The following is a 22,500-nucleotide window of genomic DNA, read 5'->3' on the forward strand; positions in this document are numbered from 1 at the left end:
TAAAACAGCAATACCTACTGAAATAGCTTGGGTGTGCCTGTTGGTTTTTAATTTGTCCGAGTTATCGTAAACGTTACGCAAGAGGCTACAAGAATAAAGTGAAGCCTGCGGTCATCTTGAACAAAATTAAAAGAAATGTTACGTACTACAGGAAGGCAACGAAGTGGATAAAAAGTACAGGTGATTGCTTCATTGGTGTGGCACACCCAGCGTTATAAGCGTCAGCTAAAATCCCCCCCCCCCCAACCCCCTCCTGAAAACTATTGTTATTTGATGTTTTTTCTTAAAACATTAAAATCCTTCTTTGGCTGTCTAATTAAAAACAAAACAAGAACAGCACACACATACACGCGCTCACACACGCGCACACACACACACACGCGCGCGTTCACGTGCATGCATACACACGCACGCACCCACCGACACACACAGACACACACACACAGACACACACAGAGACACACACACACACACGCACACACACATGAACACACACACATGAACACATATACACACACACACACACACACACACACACACACACGGACGAACACACGCACGCATACAAACACACACACACACACACGAACACACACACACACATACACACACACACACAAACACACACTCACACACGCACGTGCGCGCGCGCGCAAACACACACACACACACACCCTTACTTATTTTATCTTCTTTTACTTGATTTTACTTTGATTTTATCAAGTTTGGTTTGTTTGGTGTGTGTGTGTGTGTGTTTGCGCGCGCGCGCACGTGCGTGTGTGAGTGTGTGTGTGTGTGTGTGTGTGTGTGTGTGTGTGTGTATGCACGCACACACGCACACACACACGCACACATACACACACACACACACACACACACACACACACACACACACACACACACAAATAACCCCCCTTTCCCACCCACACATGCACATACTCGTCAGACTCAACGAACTCATACACAAACACAGACACACAAACACAGAATCAGGTTAGGCCTAATTGGGTTGACTGACCAGTGCACATAAAACAATGAACAGTTAATTACACCTTTGTGGTCTGTAGGGCGGACGGGCACTAAACCATCTATTTTCAACCTTTCTCATCACTGATTTACTGCTTGTGTACGTGAGTGAACAAGGTGACCTTATTCTGTCCTTATGTTGTCTAAATCCCAACCCAAATAGACTGCTTACGTTTCAAAATTCAGAATTAAAAAAACAAGAATTGTAGGTTAATTTTATTAGAACCTCCGACGGGTGCAGTGGCTTAGTGGTAAGACGTCGGCCTCCTAATCGGGAAGTCGTGAGTTCGAATCCCGGTCGCTGCCGCCTGGTGGGTTAAGAGTGGATATTTTTCCGATCTCCCAGGTCAACTTTTATGTGCAGACCTGCTAGTGACTTATCCCCCTTCGTGTGTACACGCAAGCACAAGACCAAGTGCGCACGGAAAAGATCCTGTAATCCATGTTAGAGTTCGGTGGGTTATAGAAAAACGAAAATACCCAGCATGCCTCCCCCGAAATCGGCGTATGCTGCCTGAATGGCGGGGTAAAAACGGTCATACACGTAAAATTCCACTCGTGCTAAAACATGAGTGAACGTGGGAGTTTCAGCCCATGAACGAAGAAGAAGAAGAAGAAGAAGAAGAAGAAGAAGAAGAAGGAAGAAGAAAGAAGAAAGAAGAAAGAAGAAAGAAGAAAGAAGAAAGAAGAAGAAGAAGAAGAAGAAGGAACGTTCAATTATAGACCATTTTGTTGTCTATACCTTGCCGCCATTGTGCAAACAATATATCGCCGAGAAGAAGTTCATTATTTGTATCATAACTGTTTATTTGTCTTTCTGCCTGTCTTCTAAACGACCACTGTGTCGACGTACTAGTACATGTAACGGTTTGTTTTTTAATTTATTCAAGCCTTAGGTTGTCTAAATCCAAAAACATTAGATTGGTAACATTCCAAAATCAAGACTGGTAAGGTACTGGAACGTTTCGATTTTAACAAAACAAGACTGATAAAGTACTGGAACGGTTTGATTTTAACAAAACAAGACTGATAAGGTACTGGAACGTTCTGATTTTAACAAAACAAGACTGATAAGGTACTGGAACGTTTTGATTTTAGCAAAACAAGACTGATCAGGTACTGGAACGTTTTGATTTTAACAAAACAAGACTGATAAGGTACTGGAACGTTTTGATTTTAACAAAACAAGACTGGTATTAAAGGTACTGTAACGTTTTGATTTTAACAAAGCAAGACTGATAAAGTACTGGAACGTTTTGATTTTAACAAAACAAGACTGATAAGGTACTGGAACGTTCTGATTTTAACAAAACAAGACTGATAAGGTACTGGAACGTTTTGATTTTAGCAAAACAAGACTGATAAGGTACTGGAACGTTTTGATTTTAACAAAACAAGACTGATAAGGTACTGGAACGTTTTGATTTTAACAAAACAAGACTGATAAGGTACTGGAACGTTTTGATTTTAACAAAACAAGACTGATAAGGTACTGGAACGTTTTGATTTTAACAAAACAAGACTGATAAGGTGCTGAAACGTTTTGATTTTAACAAAACAAGACTGATAAGGTACTGGAACGTTTTGATTTTAACAAAACAAGACTGGTATTAAAGGTACTGGAACGTTTTGATTTTAACAAAACAAGACTGATAAGGTACTGGAACGTTTTGATTTTAACAAAACAAGACTGGTATTAAAGGTACTGGAACGTTTTGATTTTAACAAAACAAGACTGATAAGGTACTGGAACGTTTTGATTTTAACAAAACAAGACTGGTATTAAAGGTACTGGAACGTTTTGATTTTAACACAACAAGACTGGTATTAAGGTACTGGAACGTTTTGATTTTAACAAAACAAGACTGATAAGGTACTGGAACGTTTTGATTTTAACAAAAGAAGACTGATAAGGTACTGGAACGTTTTGATTTGAACAAAACAAGACTTTCACGACTGCTTCGACCCAATTGTCTTTATAGTGGCCAGACAGACAAGTAAATATAGTGAAAACTTATGTCAGAAAGCTTTTATTGTGTTCAATGTCTGCCAAGATGGTCAGAGCTATAAGATAAGTTTTCCCTTCATTTATTTGTCTGTCTGTCAGAAAACAAACAAACAAACACATAAACAAACACACAATAAAAACAACAAAAAAGGCACAATAATAACAATATTAATATTATACAGCGCGAACCACAGTAAACTGTGCTCTCGACCGCGCTTTACATATTAACTATGAATAAAAACCATACTATTTAAACATTAAATACATTTACATCCTAACAAAAATGACATGACATTAAACTTACAGCAACACATTCTCCCCTTATGCAATAGATACGCAACTCACAATAAATCATGTATAATGAACATTGAAAAATCTCAACTTAAAACACACACACACGCACACATAGTCACATAATAAACTATAACAAAAAATAAGCACAAAAAACAACAACAGCTAAAAAAAATCAAAACTGAAAACTGATTCTAAGGAGGGGGAGAGAAAAGATAACGAGCAAAATAAGCGAGAAAGTATCATTCACAGAAGACGTAGACGTCAGACATATTTGAAGCCCTCTGGGTGTTTTGAAAGCTCGGGACAATCTAAAAACCTAAGTCTGAAAGCATTTTAACTACCTGTGTCTCAAAACATATTTTATACTGTACACCGATCAGACATTCCGTTACATTTCCTGTGTACAAGTAAAATCCACCGTCTGATATTTCACCAGTTCGAGACTCCTCAACTAGACGGTGTCCGCTGAGCGAGCCACATTTGGTGTCTGTCAATTTCTTCTTTTCTAGGATCCATTTCCTGACAAGTCGAGAATGGGGTTTTAAAGTGAAAGTCTCTTCTTTTACTCGCTCTGTTTTGTGTTTTGTGTTTCTGAGGAAACCCCTAGGGTCGAAACGTCGAACATTGTGATTTGAATCGTCTTCGTTGAACTCGCGAGTACAGTATTTTTTGGGTCTTTTTATTTGTACAAGTCAATGATTTGGTGTGACGATAGATTTGGTGTGACGTTACAGAATGACGTGACGAGACCGTCACCTGCTGTGGGTGTAACTTGACAACGTGCTTTTAGGTTCGAGACATAGACTACCCTAATGGAGTTTTCCCAGGGATAATGGACAAAATAGTACGGAGAGACAATGACAATGACAATGACAATGACAATGACAATGACAATTCTTTATTTTACGAGGGTAACAGAATAAGCATTGGTATACTTTTTTGCATCTGGCCCTCGCCCTAAAGAGGGACTAAATCTACTATAATAACTACTACTACATACTTACATAATTAGTAAAACAGTATAAGTTTATGTACATAAGTGCATTATATGAAACATTGTAGTTTATAAATGTTCATGACAAGGTGCAAAGCAAAAATGTGCAAGTCAATTAGACTGAGTCAGAATACTATGCAGTAGTACTTCAACTCTGCAAGACAATGAATAGTATGCAGAACATCATAATTTTGTGAACAAAACTATAAATCAAAAGTGAGTGACTGTGTCCCAAAGGACATAACAATCAAGAATATACTATTTTCATTAAATGGGATATATATTTGTTTTTGAAAGAATCTGTGCTGGTAGCTTCCCGTAAGGCATTCGGAAGAGCGTTCCAGAGACGGCCACCTGAATAAACTAGACTAGACTTAAATAAGTCTATCATAGGAAGAGGAGTGTTAAATTTCATAAGTTGGTGTGAATTCTTCAAAGAGAACTTTGAACAAATGGTTTGGGGTAGAGTTTCGGATATAATTTTATGCATAAAGATTCCTTTGTTAAAAAGCAGTCTTGACTTTAGAGGTAAGATCCCTAAATGTATGTAGTCTAACTCTGTGAGGGTAGTGTGCTTTAGTAATACTACTTTTAGCGCTCTTTTATGTAATCTGCTAAGTGGTTTTAAGGAATTTTCACTTGCTGTCTGAGAGAGAGAGAGAGAGAGAGAGAGAGAGAGAGAGAGAGAGAGAGAGAGAGAGAGAGAGAGAGAGAGAGAGAGAGAGAGAGAGAGAGAGAGATTGAGAGACAAACATACAGACATACAGACAGACAGAGGCAGAGACAAAGTCATAAAGACAGAGAGAGCCAGAGAGAAAGACAGACAGATAGACAAACAGACAGACAAAGAGAAACACCAAGACATACAGAGACAGAGAAGAAGAGAGACAGACAGACAGACAGAACGTAAGAGAGACAGACAGACAGACAGAACGTAAGAGAGACAGACAGACAGAACGTAAGAGAGACAGACAGACAGAACGTAAGAGAGACAGACAGACAGAACGTAAGAAAGACAGACAGACAGACAGACATATAGGGAGACAGGCCGAAACACACAAAACAAAGGTTAGCTGGCATCCTTGTTTAGTGCCAGGAAAAACGCCCCCATTTTCTTCATTTCTCTCAACGACGGGCGCAATGGCCCGGTGAATAAGACGCCGGCCTCCAAAGCGGAAGGTGATATGGGTTCGAATCCCGGCCGCCCCTGGTGGATTAGGGTTGGAGATTTTGCCGATCGCCTCGGTCAACGTATGTGCTGACCTTCTAGTACCTTATCCCCCTGTATGCGTACAATACCAAGTGCGCACGGAAAAGATCCTGTAATGCCTGTCAGACTTCGGTGGGTTTTATTTATTATATTTTTTTGTGTAATTCCCCAATATGTTTACAAAGTATATGTTTGATCTAGGTTGGACATAAGCTTCAAAATGTACAATACTTCTATCAAATTGATTTTAAATATAAGTAAGTATATGCAGTTGGATATGTGTCTGAAACATGTAGTATAGATGTGATGGGGTGGAGTGGAAGGGGGGGAAATAGGCCAGGAAGCATAAATGAGACGCCAAGACAGAGGTTGCGATAACGTGACTTTTAATTAACGTACACCAGAAAGTAGACACCAGAAAGTAGACACCAGAAAGCAGTGTTTGCAGATTCTCCCCAGTGAGCACACTTGAAACAGTAAACACAAGAGCACAGGTTCACAAGTCGCGATAAATTTGGGCAGAGGTTCGACACTTTCACGACAACAACATATGAGCAGCACCCAGCTCACTCGATGATCGGTCTCACTAAACGCGTCTGCTGATCTAGCCTAATGCTCTCTTTTAAAGGCTGGCCACTTCCGATTCCCTGTGGCGATAAGCCAATAGGAAGAATACCTAGGTGTCAGACAACGGGGGGCGTCGTCTTAAGATTGCCTGCCAAATGAAAGGGATCGTTAAAGAGGCAGAAATCGTTACAGGGGTGTCACACACCGGAAATATTACAAGTAGTTACACTAGCTGAAGGGGAAAGAGGGGCCTGTCTGTCGTGCACACCGGAAATATTACGCACACCGGATAAGGCTCATTAGATTACAACCAGTTACAAAGAAGGGGGGGGTGGGTAAGAGACTAAAACCTCCAAGCCACCTGGCATCTTCTATGATGTACCCTGTCAAAAGAAATGACACCCACTTGACAAAACGCCGTCCAACGATACCCAGACAGTCTGGCGGCACATTACATAACGACAACCTAAATCTGAGATAAGAGGTTAGAAAGGAATCCGGTCAAGAGTCTACCCTACGATAGTAAACACACAATAATCCTAGCGGGAGACACAACTTGGGTCAGGGGAAGATAATAGACAGGGGAGGCAACTGAGTCGGGCAGGAGATAATTACACAAAAAGACTGGGTACGCCACTTGACTACATCCCCCCCAGCTCTATACCAACTGCGTCCTCGCAGGTACAGCGCCTCGGGAATAGCTGAAAATGACATCTATAAATCAAACACAAGTTCACCCAAGTGAAACAACAAATAAAATCAGAAACGGTAACGGATGACACTCACAGTCACCCAACCCATTCATACAAGACACAATACAACAGGCAATCAATAATCATAGTGTACACAGTCTCTTAGCAGAACACGAAAAGTCTCACAAATGACACATTGCCCACATGACAGCAGCACATTGTTAACCTGACTGTTCACTGTAGACGGATGGCGGGGTTATGACAGCGGCACACTTATTATATTACACACAAGTCCGTCTGTTCAAAATAAATAAAATCAAGTTAATCCCATGACTGCTCAGAACGACGACAATCTCTGCCGTATACGCTGTGAGCGGCGCACAGGCACAGCAGCTGGAGGAGGAACCAGAGGTTCTGGGTCTCTAGCCAGAGGCTGGTCTTGAACACGTGCTGGAGGTGCCTGTGGATCAGGAACTGGTGCAGGGGCTGCTGGCTGCACCGGAAGAGGCTGGATGGGTGGGGGGAAGACAGGGCGTGCCATGTAGACAGTGCCTCGGTCAGGGAATGTTGGGGTAGCAGGGACTTGGGGTAAAGGGGCAAGATTGAGCATGGAATCCCAAAATGTGACCTGCTGAGTGTCGTGTAGCTGCACGGGGACTGGCAGTGTCACATTCTGATGCTCTTCCTCTGTCTGGCAGCTTTGCTCACGGAGAGGTTGCGTGATGGATGTTGACTGACTCACACGTTTCTCACTTGGCTGTCTCCATGACAGCGGTTGTTGATCTCTTTGACGCTTGGTAGGGCACCTGCTCTGTAGATGGCCGTGGCGGTTACAAAGCCAACAACGTGGCTTCGCGGACGGTTGCTGATGACGTGAGGCAGCTCGCGGATGTTGGTCCAGGGCAGCGCGAAGCTCTGCTGATCTGACGGAGAGTTCGTTGACTGGGACCTGCAGCCTACTTAACCCGGCACTCCTCTCTTTGGAAACAGGAGTTGCTTGGTCAGCCACTACATCGACATCTTCCCTAATCCACCTGAGAGCTTCGGCACGGACTGCCGCAAAAGTGACAGCCTCACGCCCTCTCACAAAGCGCAGCAGATCTCGTCGTAGAGGATGCAAAAACAGTCCATCGATGAAATGATCCCGGAGAGCATCATCTGTTAATGTATCAGGAACAACAGAATTAATCTTGACATGCAGAGACTGCAAACTGTGGGCGTATGAAAGAAGGCCCTCCTCTTGTCCCTGGTAGCGCGTGAAGAATGACGAAAGCAGTGAAGAACTGCTGGCGTGGTCACCAAACGTGTCCTGCAGAATGGTCAGGACTAGGTCAGCCGTAGCGGTCGCCTGAGGGGGGTGCAGGTTGATCTCCTTCCTGGCAGGCCCAGCAAGTGACTGGATCAGCCATTCAGCAGCCTCGCCGCCCAGCGCCTCCAGGTTGAAGTGGGCAATGATGCGGCGAGCCTCTGTGACGTAGTCGTCTAGCAGACAGCCATCTTTGCTGCTAGTGAAGAGGGGGAGCCTGGGAGGGGAGAACATCTCAACTCAACTCAACTCGACTCAAATTTTATTGGCTTCAATTTTCATAGCAGAATTTGTCTTGCGCTTGGGAGAAAGTAAGAGTATAACATATAAAAACAGCATTCATATCACATTTCATGTATCACACACAGTAATCACTAGTATAAGCCTACAATTATCACATTTGTACCTGTATCATACATGCAAATAAATAGTATCACATTTCCACGTATCACACACAATATATACATTACATAACATACAGCAAGCTTCCATCTCCCGCGCCCCGCCCCCCCTCCCACACATACATATCCTCGCAAGTGCGTCGACTCCATACAAATGACATCATCAGTCCATTAACTAAAATGCACAATGACTAGTAGTGGGTACATGATACTTAATACGTGCTCAACTAGACCTGCTAACTAAAATAATAACAGAAACAAAAACAAGGACTGGGCACAACATTTACACGTGTGTGACCTACTTACATCAAGTGCCTGTGATCTATAAATAACAATGATTGCGTTTAAAGTAAAACATGAATAATGCCGATGTTTGCTAACAATGAATACATAACAACTAAGATAAGAATGTATGTGCTTTCATAATATGATTATTTTATAAAACACAGTGGGGAAATTTGGAAAATAATTTTTATACGAAACTGCGCACATCGAGTCGAGCTCTGTAGCGTGTGGGTCTAGGAACCCCGTCGACCGCCATCTTGGATACGCCGAGTACCTCCTACACTGCTACACCTGCTTTCTGGTGTTAACTACGGCGTCTCTACTTCCTGAACCCTGCTCGCAGCGCCAGATGTGATGGGGTGGAGTGGAAGGGGGGGAAATAGGCCAGGAAGCATAAATGAGACGCCAAGACAGAGGTTGCGATAACGTGACTTTTAATTAACGTACACCAGAAAGTAGACACCAGAAAGTAGACACCAGAAAGCAGTGTTTGCAGATTCTCCCCAGTGAGCACACTTGAAACAGTAAACACAAGAGCACAGGTTCACAAGTCGCGATAAATTTGGGCAGAGGTTCGACACTTTCACGACAACAACATATGAGCAGCACCCAGCTCACTCGATGATCGGTCTCACTAAACGCGTCTGCTGATCTAGCCTAATGCTCTCTTTTAAAGGCTGGCCACTTCCGATTCCCTGTGGTGATAAGCCAATAGGAAGAATACCTAGGTGTCAGACAACGGGGGGCGTCGTCTTAAGATTGCCTGCCAAATGAAAGGGATCGTTAAAGAGGCAGAAATCGTTACAGGGGTGTCACACACCGGAAATATTACAAGTAGTTACACTAGCTGAAGGGGAAAGAGGGGCCTGTCTGCCGTGCACACCGGAAATATTACGCACACCGGATAAGGCTCATTAGATTACAACCAGTTACAAAGAAGGGGGAGAGGGGTAAGAGACTAAAACCTCCAAGCCACCTGGCATCTTCTATGATGTACCCTGTCAAAAGAAATGACACCCACTTGACAAAACGCCGTCCAACGATACCCAGACAGTCTGGCGGCACATTACATAACGACCACCTAAATCTGAGATAAGAGGTTAGAAAGGAATCCGGTCAAGAGTCTACCCTACGATAGTAAACACACAATAATCCTAGCGGGAGACACAACTTGGGTCAGGGGAAGATAATAGACAGGGGAGGCAACTGAGTCGGACAGGAGATAATTACACAAAAAGACTGGGTACGCCACTTGACTACATATAAACACACATTAAATAAATAATGGCATGTACATGTACATTGATCAAGGTTTCCCTTTACTAAAAAAGGATCTACTTTAACACAATACGGACACATATACACTAAACATGCTATTTTAAATCTGTCTAAACACGTATTTACTATGGTACATCATATATGATTAAACTGCCGTCTCAACGTGACTTCTCGCTCAAACACGACATTCAAATCATACTGTTTACCATATTTGAATTTGCTTATGGAAATGTTTGCAATGAATATAATGTGGTTTATTTGCTTATTTTCAGTTTGATTGTTTTCATTGACTTTATAACCAAATAGGACATCTCGATCACCCAAAATAATGTTTTTGCCAATAATTTATGAATGAATATATAATTCTGAACATTTATCCAAACATTTCTCATCTTTGTACAATTCCAAAAAAAAAGTTCAATAAAATCTAAATTTCCACAATAATCGCACTTATTATTTTCTCTAATTTTCATTGTATTTAATACAATACTGGCGGGATACACGTTATGCAAAATCTTCCACTGTAATAATCTTAATCGTTCTTCTTCTGTACAATTACGTGCCAATGTCCAATAATTTTGATCAATCTGAACTTGATATTTATTTTGCCAAAACCGTGCAGCGCAGAAAAGCACGGTACTTTTCGCCGTCACTAGCAAGTGGCGAAGGTCGCGCGGCGTGACGGGCTGTTTTCTGGTCGCTGGCTGAGGGTTATTTTGTTCTCGCGGTCTCAGTGCTGGCTCGCGCGCACACAGCTGTTTTTGTGGCCCAATATTCAAACTGCCCATCTACATTATGCTCTACTTTCTCACACATCTGTGCATAGAGAATAAAATCATTTCCAACCCATACATCTTTAACATATAATTATACACTCTTCAAAAAAAGTTAAGGATCGGTTGAAAAAACGGATTTAATTATAAAAAAATGCTAAAAAATTAAACATCGACATCATAATTAAAAGATTAATGTGTTTGAATTAACAAATGAACAATGAGTCTTGACCTAGAATTTTGTTTGGCAGGCAGAGTTATTTCCCTTTGTGGGACTTCTCAAAAGCTTCTGCATTTTGGAAGAAAAGGGGTGTTTTTTATATCCCCATGAAATTTGCGGAACGCAAGCCAGGGCAAAAGGTTGTGATGCACGTGCTACAACAGGGTCCTGGCTATGAACATCGCTCACCAGCTTGTGTTTAAAGGTTGACATGCTGACACAATTATGCACAGTAGCAATATGCCCCCACGAAGAAAACTGAGCAATTTGGATAGAGGAAGGGCAATAGGATGGCTTCAAGACGGTGTTGCTGCCAGGCAAGAGGCCCAGAGGCTTGCAGTGGCTCCCTATGTCATCATCAGACTAAAACAGAGATTCCACGCAACTGGAAGAGTGCAGGAGCGACAACGTTCTGGTCGGCCCAGAGTCACCACACAAAGAGAGGATCGCTTCATTCAGAGGCAGGCCATGCAACAAAGAATGGCTACGGCAAACAACATTAGGCAACGCCTACAAGCTACCACCAACACTGTTGTTAGTGGTCAGACGATCCGAAACCGCTTACACAACTTTGGCTTGCGTGCAAGGCGTCCAGTCCGAGGAACAACCCTGACTGCTAATCACCGAGCAGCTCGCCGAGCCTGGTGCACTCAACATGTGAGGTGGCAACGTCAGCAGTGGGCTCAGGTGTTGTTTACAGATGAGTCCCGCTTTTGCTTGGAACTTGCTGATATAGCTCAGTTGGTAGCGCGCTGGATTTGTATTCAGTTGGCCGCTGTCAGCGTGAGTTCGATCCCAGGTTCGGTGGAAATTTATTTCAGAGTCAACTTTGTGTGCAGACTCTCTTCGGTGTCCGAACCCTCCCCCTGTGTACACTACATTGGGTGTGCACGTTAAAGATCCCACGATTGACAAAAGGGTCTTTCCTGGCAAAATTGCTTAGGCACAGTTAATAATTGTCTACCCATACCCGTGTGACTTGGAATAATAGGCCGTGAAAGGTAAATATGCGCCGAAATGGCTGCAATCTACTGGCCGTATAAAATTTCATCTCACACGGCATCACTGCAGAGCGCCTAGAACTGTACCCACGGAATATGCGCGATATAAGCATCATTGATTGATTGATTGATTGAGTGTGGAGGCGTCGCGGAGAGCGCTTCGCAGAAGGCGCTGTTCTGGAACGACAGCGTTTTGGCGGAGGCTCTGTGATGGTCCGGGCAGGGATCAGCACACGTCTAAGGACACCTCTGTACCATGTAGTGGGCAACTTGACCGGTGTCCGCTACCAGAATGAGATCCTGCATCCCCTGGTCGTTCCAGCCCTCCAAGCGATCGGCCCTCGTGCGATTCTTCAGGATGACAACGCACCTCCCCATCGCTCTGCAGCTGTAAACACCTTCATCCAGCAGGCCAGGGTCAACAGGATGCTGTGGCCAGCCAACAGGTGTGTGTGTGTGTGTGTGTGTGTGTGTGTGTGTGTGTGTGTGTGTGTGTGTGTGTGTGTGTGTGTGTAGAGCGATTAAGAGAAAACAAATAAACCGATCCTCATTAAACTTTTCATGAGAGTTCCTGAGAATGATATCCCAAGATGTTTATCATTTTTTCGATAACTTTCTTTGATGACGTCATATCCGTTTTTTGTGAAAGTTGAGGCGGCACTGTCACATCCTCATTTTTTAATCAAATTGATTGAAATTTGATCAAGTCATCTTTGACGAAGCTCGGACTATGCGATTGCATTTCAGCTTCGAAGCTTAACAATTAATTAATGAGTTTGGTCTGAATTCTAATTAAACTTAAAATTAAAGTAATCGATCCAAAAATTATTTCTTCCTATTCGGTATTGTTTCCTGATTCCAAAAACATATAGATATGTTATGTTTGGATAACAAAACAAGCTCAGAAAGTTAAAAAGATTTAAGAAAAGTGCGCTTTCCTGCAAAGCGCAATCGCCACTGCGCCATACTGGCTTGTCAATTTCACTACGTTTTCCACGTGAAAAGTGTCAGCGATTTCCTTGGCGCGGGGTTTGACGAAATCGTATTGTCTTGGTAAAAAATTGAAGTGCGTTCAGTTTCAATTCGTGAGTTCAACGGGTTGACTAAATGTTGTAATTTCGTTTTACGCGACTTGCAGGCATAAAGTATCACTCAGATACAAACAAATAAGCAAAAAAGCAGAGTAGAAAAATCACCCCCAAAGAAATCACCAAGGGCTGCAGCAAAAATAAGTAAATAAATAACACAAAATAAAACTAAATTAGATTAAATAAAAAGTAAAATAAAGAAAGATGGAAAGATCTGCCTGTGGCTGCAGCAGTAAGAACTGAATAAACCATTTTTGCATGACAAAACATGTTTGCAAGTGGAAACGACGTTTTCAGAATACGTTTCCTGTCTGGCTCTAACATGCCCCAATTTGTCGTACACTTAAACAGAGAGAGAGAGAGAGAGAGAGAGAGAGAGAGAGAGAGAGAGAGAGAGAGAGAGAGAGAGAGAGAGAGAGAGAGAGAGAGAGAGAGAGAGAGAGAGACAGACAGAGACAGAGGGAGACAGACAGAGACAGAGGGAGAGAGAGAGACAGACAGACAGACAGAGCGACAGAGACAGAGAGAGAGACAGACAGACAGACAGACAGAAAGAGAGACAGAGAAACAGACAGACAGACAGACAGACAGACAGACAGACAGGAAGACAGAGAGAGACAGAGAGAGAGAGACAGACAGAGAGAGACAGACAGACAGACAGAGCGACAGAGACAGAGACAGAGACAAAGAGAGACAGACGGACAGACGGACAGACAGACAGACAGACAGACAGACAGACAGACAGACAGACAGACAGACAGACAGACAGAGGCACACAACGAGATATGGAAAGAAAGAGAGACAGACAAAGAGGGAGAGAGAGAGGGGGAGAGAGAGAGAGAAAGAGAGAGAGAAAGAGAGAGAGAGAAAGAGAGAGAGAGATAGATAGGTGTAGGGGTGGGTAGAGGGATAGGGGGGGGGGGGGGGGGGGCGAGCAGATGTTTCGCTTTGCATTTTCAACACGCAGCTAGAGCCTACAGCGACCGAAATTTTGGACAGTGTAAACAAGTCGCGTAAGGCGAAAATACAATATTTAGTCAAGTAGCTGTCGAACTCACAGAATGAAACTGAACGCAATGCCATTTTTCAGCAAGACCGTATACTCGTAGCATCGTCAGTCCACCGCTCATTGCAAAGGCAGTGAAATTGACAAGAAGAGCGGGGTAGTAGTTGCGCTAAGAAGGATAGCACGCGTTTCTGTACCTCTCTTTGTTTTAACTTTCTGAGCGTGTTTTTAATCCAAACATATCATATCTATATGTTTTTGGAATCAGGAACCGACAAGGAATAAGATGAAAGTGTTTTTAAATTGATTTCGACAATTTAATTTTGATAATAATCCAAGCGGAGCGCGGGCGAAGCCCGCGCGTAGCGAGGTAGTTTTTTTTTTCATCTCCCAGCACTGAAAATTTTTTTGCCAAGTGGTGTCTGTCTGTGAACATTGTTCTAGAATTCATCTTTTAGCACAATATTAGCGACACTGTTTGGACAATTCTATTAAAATTAGGCGTACAAACTGATTTTGTTTCGGGGAATCCTCTCAGAGGATCAGAATTTTCATATAATATCATCGGAAGCTGTTACAACGGGAAAATGTGAAACTTTTGTCACTTTTTAACATGGAATTTCATCTTTGAGCGTTTCAAGCGGACTTTAATAAAATAGTTATTTGCGAATTAAGCAGCGGAAGACACTCACCGGTTCAACATGTGTATGGTTATTAAACCTCAAAACATTTCAGTAAGTGGTTTAGACAAACACCTCCGACATGTGAGGGTGACTGGTTTGTAGCTGAAGAGTTTTTTTCTAAAGTGTGTTCTAAATACAAATGACGTACTGGTAATGATGTAATGAGTTGTTCTAATCTTGTTCTTGGAACTCTTGCTGTTCCAAGCTTGTTCTTAGCAAGTCTTGGTGACGAGAACAAAGACTATCAATGAAATCTTTAGAAATAACCTCTGACAACGACGACGATGACGACGACGACGACGATAACAACAACAACAACAAATAACATCGACGACGACGACGACAACAACAACAACAACAACAACAACAACAACAACAACACGAGAACAACAACAATCACGACAACGAACATGACAACAACAACACCAACAACTACGACGACAACTACAACGACTGGGTTATGATGACATCACCAATGATTTAAAGGCCGTTAAAAAATCGTTAAATCCTATTTCTTCACTGATTCTTATGAAATTTTAAAGGTAGGTTTGTTGTCCCCAACTTATTTTCACTCCATACTTTTCCAGAAGAAAAACATAATTTTGGCAGTTAAAAACCGTTAAATTTAGTGGGTGGGTCCGTTGTCCCAAACTGAATTTCAAGACAAACTATTCCAGTCAAAAAAACTTATTTTTGGCAGTTAAAAACCGTTAAGTCTCAATTCTACACCGATATTTATGACATTTTGTGGGTAGGTTTGTTGTCAGATTTGACATGATGGCAGAATTGAAAGTGTGAGATATCCTGATGTTTCACAATTTATGCTGCATAATTCAGCCCCATAGGCGCTTGAATTTTAGGTGGAGTTGGGTTTTTTTTCAGCCCAAACCAGTAACCCCCACATGGTTTTCATGTCCCTTTCTGAGAGACTTCAAGAAGTTTCAATTTGACGTCATGATTAGCCTGCCGCATTAGCAAGTATGAAAACACGTCATCGATGACACATTTTAAGACAGAGAGAGAGAGAGAGAGAGAGAGAGAGAGAGAGAGAGAGAGAGAGAGAGAGAGAGAGAGAGAGAGAGAGAGAGAGAGAGAATCATGTACACACAGATGGACGACTTCGCTTGGGGTATGTACTGCCCGGCAGTACACATCTACTTTATTTTTATATATTTAATTTTCAGAGCTTGTTTTTAATCCGAATATAACATATTTATATGTTTTTGGAATCAGCAAATGATGGAGAATAAGATAAACGTAAATTTGGATCGTTTTATAAATTTTTATTTTTTTTTACAATTTTCAGATTTTTAATGACCAAAGTCATTAATTAATTTTTAAGCCACCAAGCTGAAATGCAATACCGAAGTCCGCGCTTTGTCGAAGCTTACTTGACCAAAATTTCAACCAATTTGGTTGAAAAATGAGGGCGTGACAGTGCCGCCTCAACTTTCACGAAAAGCCGGATATGACGTCATCAAAGACATTTATCAAAAAAATGAAAAAAATTTTCGGGGATTTCATACCCAGGAACTCTCATGTCAAATTTCATAAAGATCGGTCCAGTAGTTTAGTCTGAATCGCTCTACACACACACACACACACACACACACACACACACACACGCACAGACACACATACACCACGACCCTCGTTTCGATTCCCCCTCGATGTTAAAATATTTAGTCAAAACTTGACTAAATATAAAAAGAAACAAGTCGCGTAAGGCGAAAATACAACATTTAGTCAAGCTCAGTCGAACTCACAGAATAAAACTGAACGCATTGCATTTTTTCCGCACGACCGTACACTCGTAAAGGCAGTGAAATTAACAATCCAGAAAAGCGCGGTAGCGGTTGCGCTGAGGAGGATAGCACGCTTTTCTATATCTCTATTCTTTTTTACTTTCTGAACGTGTTTTTAATTCAAACATATCATATATATATGTTTTTGGAATCAGGAACGGACAAGGAATAAGATGAAATTGTTTTTAAATCGATTTCGGAAATTTAATTTTAATAATATTGTTTATATTTTTAATTTTCAGAGCTTGTGTTTAATCCAAATATAACATATTTATATGTTTTTGGAATCAGAACATGATGAAGAATAAGATAAACGTAATTTTGGATCGTTTGATAAAATAATAATTTTAATTACAATTTTTTTTATTTTTAATGACCAAAGTCATTAATTAATTTTTAAGCCTCCAAGCTGAAATGCAATACCAAAGTCCGGCCTTTGTCGAAGATTGCTTGGCCAAAATTTCAATCATTTTGATTCTTCTTCTTCTTCGTCGTTCGCTCAGACAGCAATCATTTTGATTGAAAAATGAGGGTGTGACAGTGCCGCCTCAACTTTTACAAAAAGCCGGATATGACGTCATCAAAGACATTTATCGAAAAAATGAAAAAAACCGTCTGGGGATATCATACCCAGGAACTCTCATGAAAAATTTCATAAAGATCGGTCAAGTAGTTTTCTCTGAATCGCTCTACCACACACACACACACACACACACACACACACACACACACACATACACCACGACCCTCGTCTCGATTCCCCCCTCTATGTTAAAACTTCACTTGACTAAATGTAAAAAGGAGAGGGGAATGTGTTTTCGACTTTTAAGGAGGTGCAAAATAAGCGTATTTAAATGAAGCCCTATAAACTTCAACCCGTGACTATAAACACGCAAAGGGTAGTGATAGGTGGGGAATGGGGGGGGGGGGGGGGGGGGGGAGGGTAGATGAAGACAAACACAGAAGTCATCAGCCTATGCATGTTTTAAAGACACACACAATGTCTCTTCCAAAAACAAAATTGAAATAATAGAAAAACAAGATGGGGTTTTGTGAACGTCCAATACACTTCGAACAGTTGGTCTTCAAATTCAACCAATTGACAAGCAATAGTGAGAACAGGAAGACTATAAGCGTGGGTGTTGCCTGCTTCTAAAAAAATAGCAGCAAGTCAAACAAAAAAACAAAGAAGTTCTCCCCCCTCCCCCCTTCTGGTAATTCTGAATGTATCAATGTCTTTTATTCGGAAGCTATTTTCATTTAGAACCATGACATTCAATATACAAAGGTTGCAACATCCCTCCCCCCCCCCCCCCCCCCCGCACACACACATAAATTCATCTTTTAATTTGGGTATGCACTTTAATTTTTTCATTTTTTTCCCACTGACACACTGTATAACACTGATTGAATGAAATGTTCTTGCTCGATATAAGTTTTTCGTTCTGTTTTTGTGTCTTTGGTGTTTACAAAATGAGTCACACTCGCAAGACATTGATCGAGTTCTTCGACTTTTTCCTATAGAGTTTAAGGACACATACATGAATGTTGGGAAACTTTTCGAGAAGAAAACATTCTCTGCAGCATAATTGGAGTCAAATTTGCTTTAAGTTGCGTGCATTCCTTGTGTTTTGATTTCATCAGGCACAGCTCTAATTTGAAGGCAGTAGATTTCAGATTTGTTATTTTTGAACTTCTGAAGCTTATCAAAGTCTGAGTGATACTTTTGACAGCAAAGCATTGATTGAATCAACTCTGTCAATGTGCTTTGAATTTGTTTGTTTTAATCAAATACACACAGGAGATAATGATTTGTTTATCTCATATAGAGCGTGTACATGTTTGACTAATTTTAGAATCTTTTTTTAGTAGTTTTTACATTTAGTCAAGTTTTTGACTAAATGTTTTAACGTAGAGGGGGGAATCGAGACGAGGGTTGTGGTGTATGTGTGTGTGTGTGTGTGTGTGTCTGTCTGTCTGTCTGTCTGTCTGTGTGTGTAGAGCGATTCAGACCAAACTACTGGACCGATATTTATGAAATTTGACATGAGAGTTCCGGGGAATGATATCCCCGGACATTTTTTTTCTTTTTTTCGATAAATATCTTTGATGACGTCATATCCGGCTTTTTGTAAAAGTTGAGGCGGCACTGTCACACCCTCATTTTTCAATCAAATTGATTGAAATTTTGGCCCAGCAATCTTCGACGAAGGCCGGACTTCGGTATTGCATTTCAGCTTGGTGGCTTAAAAATTAATTAATAACTTTGGTCATTAAAAATCTGAAAATTGTAAAAAAAAAAATTGTTTTTAAAACGATCCAAATTTACGTTTATCTTATTCTTCATCATTTTCTGATTCCAAAAACATATAAATATGTTATATTTGGATTAAAAACAAGCTCTGAAAATTAAAAATATAAACATTATTATCAAAATAAAATTTCCGAAATCGATTTAAAAACAATTTCATCTTATTCCTTGTGGGTTCCTGATTCCAAAAACATGTAGATGTGATATGTTTGGATTAAAAACACGCTCAGAAAGTTAAAAAGAATAGAGATAAAGAAAAGCGTGCTATCCTCCTCAGCGCAACTACTACCCCTCTCTTCTTGTCAATTTCACTGCCATTGCATCGAGCGGTGGACTGACGATGCTACGAGTATACGCTCTTGCTGTAAAAATGCAGTGAGTTCAGTTTCATTCTGTTAGTTTGACAGCTTGACTAAATGTTGTAATTTCGCCTTACGCGACTTGTTTTTAAATCCATACAACAGAGATTGAATGAAATCGTCTGCAGTGTAATGTTGATGACACAACCATTTGTCGAGGATAGCGTAGGCACCCGGTCTGCTCCCCGCCTAAAAAAGGCCAGTGCCGTTCCGTCTTCGAGGGACTGCGTGGGTTTCATTTCGGAGTTTTCCTTCTCCTAGACGAGTTTCCTTCCATGGATGATGAGCCTCCTCTACCCTCGTTTTGAATTCAGAGTGGTCTTCTCTTAGGATAGCTGCCTGCCAGGGTTGACGAGCCTATCCTGCCCGGCTATTTGACCCATAGCTGGAGGTTGGTTCGTGGGCACCTGGGCGTTTCCACACACCGGTGGGCCCGCATGCCGCACGTCTAGGGGCCAACCTCCTCCGAGTCCTTGTAGTCTAGCCTGGGGCCTTGCGGTACCCAGTTTACGCCTGTCGCCGCGATGGAGGCACTACATAGGGCTTGTTGTGGAGAGGTTATTGTACTGGCAGGAGAGACTGACGCATTCTGCTCTCTTTTCGCATTGTCCTAAAAAGGACAGACGGTGCTAGCCAGCGGTGAGGGCTGAAAGCGAGAAGTGACAAGCACAAGACACTTCGCCAACACACTAGACACGTCACACAACCGTTTGGCAGGCTGCAATGTAATCGTTCTCTCGTGCGATTTGATTTCATTTAGTCAGAACTTGAAAGTAATGAATAACTCTCTGTCCCTGTCTCTGTCTCTGTATCTGTCGCGCTCTTTCTCTGTCTGTCTCTCTCTATCTTTAACGGATTCTGTTTCTCTTTTTACCCTTGTTAAGTGTTTCTTGTATAGAATATAGTCAATTTTTGTAAAGATTTTAGTCAAGCAGTATGTAAGAAATGTTAAGTCCTTTGTACTGGAAACTTGCATTCTCCCAGTAAGGTAATACATTGTACTACGTTGCAAGCCCCCGGAGCAAATTTTTGATTAGTGCTTTGGTGAACAAGAAACAATTGACAAGTGGCTCTATCCCATCTCCCCCCTTTCACCCTTGGTTGAAAACGACGTTAAACACCAAATAAAGAAGATCCGTCTGTCTGTCCGTCTGTCTGTCTGTCTGTCTGTCTGTTTGTCTCTCTCTCTTTCTTTGTCTCTCCCTGTCTCTGTATCTGTCTCGGTCTCTCTCTCTGTCTCTGTCTCTGTCTCTGTGTGTCTCTGTGTGTGTGTGTGTCTCTCTCTCTCTCTGTCTCTCTGTCTCTGTCTCTCCCTCTCTCTCTCTCTCTCTCTCTCTCTGTCCGTGTCTCTGTCTGTCTCTCTCTCTCCCTTTCTCTCCCAATATATTTCTAGCTTTTTGACTCTTTTTTTCTTCTGGAATGTTTGCTATGACGAATATATATGACACTTTTGGACAGCTTGACAGGAATTTAAATTATAACTTTGTTCATATATTATTTGCTTTTTTCTCTCCTTTCGTTTGATTTTTTCAGCAAGCACATAGGAAACGATTCTTTGTTTACTTCTGCAAAAGCTCAAAAAATCTACATGATATTTTCATATTTTTGGAGGAGTTTTGCTTTCCATCCGTATGACACAGAGGAAATGAAATCTGCTCCTGACCAGACTAACCCGGTGTAAGCATTCCAGATTGTGGAGGGCCTAGTATACCATAACCAACCTTCGACAATCAGTGACTTGAATTCAGGGCTTCCCAAACTGTGTGTCCCTGCGCCCTGCGTCCTATACGCACTAGAAGCCGAAAACACGCACTAGAAATTCTTGAAGGGGGTCCCATGATGCACTTAACTTGAAAGAGAGGGTCCCGGGACGCACTAAACTTGAAAAGAGAGGGCCCCGTGACGCACTATAAACTTGAAAAGAGAGGGTCCCGGGACGCACTAAACTTGAAAAGAGAGGGTCCCGGGACGCACTAAACTTGAAAGAGAGGGTCCTAGGACGCACTAAACATGAAAAGAGAGGGTCCCGGGACGCACTAAACTTGAAAAGAGAGGGTCCCGGGACGCACCAAACTTGAAAAGAGAGGGTCCCGGGACGCACTTAAATTGCGTTATCATGCGCGTTAATACTGATGTGATCGTCTGCCAGTTTCCAGAATAGCTATGACAAGACCGTCCACTTGGCTGCATTTCGAAGACGATCAAATATTCTTAACTTACCCAAATTTACGGGGCAAATCAAACCGATATGACAATAACACGTATGTGAAGGTTTGACAGACTTGGCAAAAGTCCTCCCGGTTTTGGGAGCCTCTAAAATTCGGCTGAGAGTGTCCTTGGACTCCCTAAAATTTCAATAAAGGGTTCCGGGACCCTCTCGGTAGAGCCTCGACGGAGAGCCCTGTGAATACAGCAATTACAGGCAGGTTGAGGGCGTTATTCACAGAAGGATGCGTTCATGCCTTTGATGAATTTTGTGTGCCATTGCGCAAGTTTGCCGATACAACGTAGGGGGTCATTTTTCTAGTCATTCAAGTTCAGCGAATATTTCCACAGTTGTTGTACATGAACTTTAATTTGTTCACGGCCACTCAAGAAAGTTTTCTGTCTGTGAGTAAAGTGTTCCGACTTTTACCTTCTCTCCAAAAATTGTTCCAAATTACCCCTCCGAAATTGTCAACGACACGAACGTGTTCCTGTTTCGGGATTGCCTGGAATCTAGCAGTAAAAGATGGATGGATGGATGGATGGATGGATGGATGGCCTATGGATAGATGGATAGATTGATGGATAGCTAGATAGATAAATATATATGAATGAATGAATGAATAAACTAATGAATGAATGAATAATTGAATCAATCAACCAATCGATGAACCAATCAAGCAACCAATGTATCAACCCATCAATCAATTAATCTATAAATCAATCAATCAATCAATCAATTAATTATCTATCTACTGTCACATGTGATGTAATTTGATTAATAGGAGTCTGAACTTCAACTAGAAAGAATCGAATTGTGTTAAAACTCTGAGCTAGAGTCGCATGAAATCTTCCAATATGATTGTATGTTGCGTGTGTTCTTCTTTTCTCTCTTCCTCTCTTTCTTTTTCTTTTCGTTTTTGATTTTGTGTGTGCGTGTGTGTGTGTGTGTATGTGTGTGTGTGTGTGTGTGTTTACATGTTCTTCA

The 22,500-nt window shown here is 41.7% G+C and overlaps 2 long non-coding RNA genes across 2 annotated transcripts in view; both read left to right on the top strand.

Moving 5' to 3' along the window:
- LOC138946062 (uncharacterized) overlaps positions 1 to 1,164 on the top strand; it is an 85,212-nt gene extending 84,048 nt beyond the window's left edge. The window contains exon 3 of the long non-coding RNA XR_011449186.1: positions 1,068 to 1,164. This is a non-coding gene — a long non-coding RNA (uncharacterized lncRNA). The remainder of the gene's footprint in view (positions 1 to 1,067) is intronic.
- LOC138945328 (uncharacterized) overlaps positions 1 to 22,500 on the top strand; it is a 355,816-nt gene that overhangs the window by 129,261 nt on the left and 204,055 nt on the right. The window lies entirely within an intron of this gene.

This window comes from Littorina saxatilis, linkage group LG13 (assembly GCF_037325665.1).
Source record: "Littorina saxatilis isolate snail1 linkage group LG13, US_GU_Lsax_2.0, whole genome shotgun sequence".
NCBI lineage: Eukaryota > Metazoa > Mollusca > Gastropoda > Littorinimorpha > Littorinidae > Littorina > Littorina saxatilis.